General features: G+C 26.7%; 1 long non-coding RNA gene across 1 annotated transcript; it reads left to right on the top strand.

Moving 5' to 3' along the window:
* The first annotated feature begins 2758 nt into the window (after positions 1-2758).
* On the top strand, positions 2759-4771 carry LOC145975956 (uncharacterized). The gene is made up of 4 exons (XR_014440139.1): positions 2759-2970; positions 3066-3251; positions 3965-4153; positions 4443-4771. It is a non-coding gene; the product is annotated as an uncharacterized LOC145975956 (long non-coding RNA).

Genomic DNA, 4771 nt, shown 5'->3' with positions numbered 1-4771 from the left:
AGCTTTCAAGAGTTAAGAACAGTTAATAATAAGATATCAAACTTTCACCGCAGCATGTTTAGCATTAGGACTCATAGAAGATGATGAAGAATGGTATCGTGCAATGAATGAAGCAAAAATTTGGATGATGCCAAGACGACTTCGTAATTTATTCGTACGAATTTTGATTCATTGTCAACCAGTTCATCCGAAAAAGTTATGGGATGAGTTTAAAAAAGATATGTCGGAAGATTATATAAGACGATTTGGATCTATAATAGGAATAAAGAAAGTTTATAATTATATTATTAATTTGCTTCAAAAGGAAGGATCAAATATTGCTAATTTTCCTGAAATGGAACAAGAAACAGACGACAAAGAACACATTGTGGAGGACACATCGATAGGTATGCAATAATATGAACAATTAAACATAGAACAAAGAGAAATTGTTGATACTATTTTAGTAGCTACAACAAGTAATAATAGTGATAGGTATTTTTATATCGATGGCCCAGGTGGTTCTGGTATAACTTTCATTTATACTACCTTGTATTATCTACTAAGTAGAGAAAAAATAGTTAGTACAATGGCATTTACCGGTATTGCTGCGACATTACTTCCAAATGGAAAAACAATACACAAAGTTTTTGGATTACCTGTACCTCTTTTTGCCGATTCTACGTCGAATATTAAAGTTCAGTCTAAGGAAGCTGAAAAATTGAAACTTGTGGATGTTTTCATCATAGACGAAGTTCCTATGGCATCACGTTATGTATTGGAAATAATGGATCGAACATTACGTGATATAATGCAAAATGATTTATATTTTGGTGGTAAAATTATTCTTCTTGGTGGAGATTTTAGACAACTATTACCTGTAAAAGAAAGAGCTACACGTTGTGAAATTATAAATTTATCAATAAAATTTAGTATTCTATGGAAACAATTTAAAATATTTTCATTGACACAAAATATGAGAACTTTACCACAGGAAAAAGAATTTGCACAATTTTTATTAAATTTAGGTAATGGTTCTTTAAATGATTATTCAGATAATGTTCACATTCCAGAAAAATGTATAGCAAATGCAAACTCGGATATGATTAAAGACATATACGGAGATATCATAATACATAAACAATATAAAACTATGGCTAATTATGTTATATTATCTGCAAGAAATGTTGATGTTGATGAAATAAACGAAAAAGTAATAAATCTGTTAGATGAGATGACAGAGAAAATTTATACAAGTGTGGATACTCTTGAAACGACTGGAAATAATGAAGATATATACGAAATAATTCCGATAGAATATCTTAACTCTTTAAATTCAACATGTTTTCCACCTCATAAATTACGCTTAAGAAAATACACTGTTATCATGCTTATTAGAAATCTCAGTATCAATGAAGGTTTATGCAATGGTACTAGATTATTAGTTTTAGATTTAGATAATAACTTATTACGTTGTGAAATTTTAACAGGTAATAAGATTGGAGAAATTGTTTTTCTTAATCGTATTACTTTATATTGCGAAAATGTGTACCCATTTACTTTTAAAAGAAGACAATTTCCAGTGAAACTAGCATTTGCTATGACTATAAATAAATCACAAGGGCAAACTTTCGTTAAAATTGCAATAGATCTTCGGAAAAATATTTTTAGTCATGGACAACTATATGTCGCCTTTTCACGGGTTCGTTCTTGGGATTCATTAAAAATTTATTTAGAACGTGATAATCTATCTAAAAAAATAAAAAATTATGTTTATAAAGAAATATTGAATAATTAAACAATAAAATAGGTTAATATAAAATGTAACCACAAACAAAGAAGTAACATACTCGTAACTATAACTATAATCAAAACTGAATTACAAATACTTTATTCTCATGAAATAAAACATAGATAAAATAATGTTTCAAAATATTCATGGTGCAGTCTTGATTGTAGTCTCTATTATAAAAAAAAAATAACAAAGTAAACAAAAATTAAAGAGATTTTTATTTTTAAAAAACTTAATTTAATTAAAGATTAATAATTATCTTTCAGCAATATTTTAATTGATAATTTAATTATTAATATACTTACATTTATATACTTAAATATATATATTTGTAGAAGTTATAAATACTTGTAGAAATAAAGTTAAAAATCGAGAAAAAAGGATTAAACTAATAACTTTAAAGACTTAAATTAAAAAAGATACGGTAGGAGAAAAAGTCTATAATAAATTATGTTTCAATAAATGAAAAGAATTATAAGAGAGAATAAAGATGTTTGAAGAAAAAATTAATAAGATAAAACAGATTTATAAATAATAAAGAAATATGACAAATAAGAAAATTAAATATATAAATAAGTAAATGAATAATTATATTATGTGTAATATTAATATGCTATTATTGTAAACGAAAGATAAAATGTTATTGTAATGATGTAAAATGATAAAATATATTTTCTCTTCTACCATATTCAAAGAGATTGGCGTGTAACCAATTATTATGTAAGAAATAAGAAGAAAAATAAAAATAAAAGATGAGACAAATAAGTAAATAAAATAAGGAGAGAAGGAAAGATATGAAAATGATGAATAATGAGAAGAGAAAAAAGAATGAGTTAAGGGAGAGATATAGAAATGAGAGAATGGGATGAATATTTTAAAATAAAAATAATTAAAATTAGATCCGTGGAAAGCGCGCGCGTTAGCGCGCGCTGCGAGCTAGTCCTTCCTCTATAAAAAAAGTCATGTAGACGTGAGAAGTTTGCGTTTCGAGTCGATATGTATCGCCTGTATTGTTGCCTTTTTACCGCGTATGTGATTGGCGGTCGATGCTTTCGTGAGAGAGAGGTGTGAATGTAATCGCTGAAAGTTCGGTGACAGTTTAATGACATTTCGTGAGCGGGGTTATTATAATATTAAATATCGAGAGAGAGGATCCGGCATTCTAATTAATATAAGTCGACGCGTCATAAAATATAAAAGTATATTGCTTGCAACATTTTACTGTCAAGCAGATGTCGGCTTGCAAATCCTTTCAATTTCTGCTACGTTTTTAATATTATAATACATATTTCAGGTTATTAAGAAGAAAGAATTAATAACAACAAAAAATAAAGAAATAGAAATAGAATAAAAAGGAAGATAAAGAAAAGATTTTTATCGAGAAGAAAAAGGAGCTAAGAGAGAAAGAAAGAGCTAGAGAGAGAGAGAGAGAGAGAGAGAAGATACATAACAGATAAAGAGAAGATCCACTGACAAAAAAGTATGTATACGGCACTGACTTGATTATTAAAGTAGTATTAATATTCGAAGACGAGCGATAAATTAATCTTTTCCATATTTCAAAAGTATATTGTTTGTACAACATTTTGCTGCGAAGCAGATGTCGGCTTGCACACTTTTTCAATTTTTGCCTCGTCTTGAAATATTGAATACCGACAATAGTCGCCGCGCAATTAATACGGCGCTGATTTTATTATTAAAGGAGTATTAATAAAAGGCTAGCGATAAATTAATTATAGATAAAAAAGCTATAAAGCATTTAAAGCATTTGAAGTTTACGTAAAGTTCATGTATAAACCGCGCGGCGACATTGGTCAGTATTTAATAATTAAACACGTGGCAGAAATTAAAAGACTGTGCAAGCCGACATCTGCTTGGCAGCAAAATGTTGTCCAAATGATATACATTTAAAAAATGTAAAATATTAATTTATCGCTCGCCTTTAAATATTAATACTCTTTTAATAATTCTTTAAATATTGAACACCGACAATTGTTGCCGCGTGTGGTTTATACAGCGCTGACTTGACGATTAAAAGAGTATTAATATTTAATGGCGAGCGAGATAAAGTAATCTTTTTCATATTTAAAAATTATATTGTTTGGACAACATTTTGCTGCCAAGCAGATGTCTTCCTGCAAATTCTTAATATTATTATTAATAAAGAAATAATAAATAAATAATATATTACAGGTTATAAATAGTTAAAAAATAAGAAGAAACAATTAAAAACAACAAAAAATAAAAAAAGAGAAATAGAATAAAGAAGAAAATAAAGAAAAGATTTTCATCGAGAAAAAAAGGGGCAAAGAGAGGGAGAGAAAGATATAGAGAAAGTGAGAAGATACATAACCGATAGAGAGAAAATACACAGATAAAAAAGTATGTTATTGACTTGATTATTAAAGCAGTACTGATATTTAAAATTGAGCGATAAATTAATCTTTTCTATATTTCAAAAGTATATATATATATATATATATATATATATATATATATATATAATTACATATATATATTTATTATATACACATATATATTTATATATATTATATATATATATTATTACATATGTATATATATTATAAGTATTCATTTACGCATTGTACGTATAAATATGTATCACTTTATTTTATTATACAAAATCTAATAAATAAATAATTTATTACAGCTAATAGAAAAGCCTAAAGAAGAGGGGTTAAAAACAATTAAAAGAAAAAAAATAAGAAAGAGAAATAAAAAAGATATAGAAAAAAGAAGATTTTCATCAAGAGAAGAAGATAGAGAGTGGGAGATTGAGTTAGAAGGGGGGGGGAGAGAGAGAGAGAGAGAGAGAGAGACAAGATATAAAGAAAAGAATAAATATCCTTTATTTATATCTTTTTTTATACCAAATTTTTTATACCAAAATTCATATAGTTTGTTTCAAATAATTATTTAAATTTTATATATGTATAAAAATGTATTATTCTGCTTTTATATATATTACATTTATCAATA

Source organism: Camponotus vicinus, unplaced genomic scaffold, assembly GCF_025532165.1.
Source record: "Camponotus vicinus isolate PSW18456_S1 unplaced genomic scaffold, iyCamVici1.0 SCAF_8, whole genome shotgun sequence".
Taxonomy (NCBI): Eukaryota; Metazoa; Arthropoda; class Insecta; order Hymenoptera; family Formicidae; genus Camponotus; species Camponotus vicinus.
This window is presented reverse-complemented; position numbering and strand designations above follow the sequence as displayed.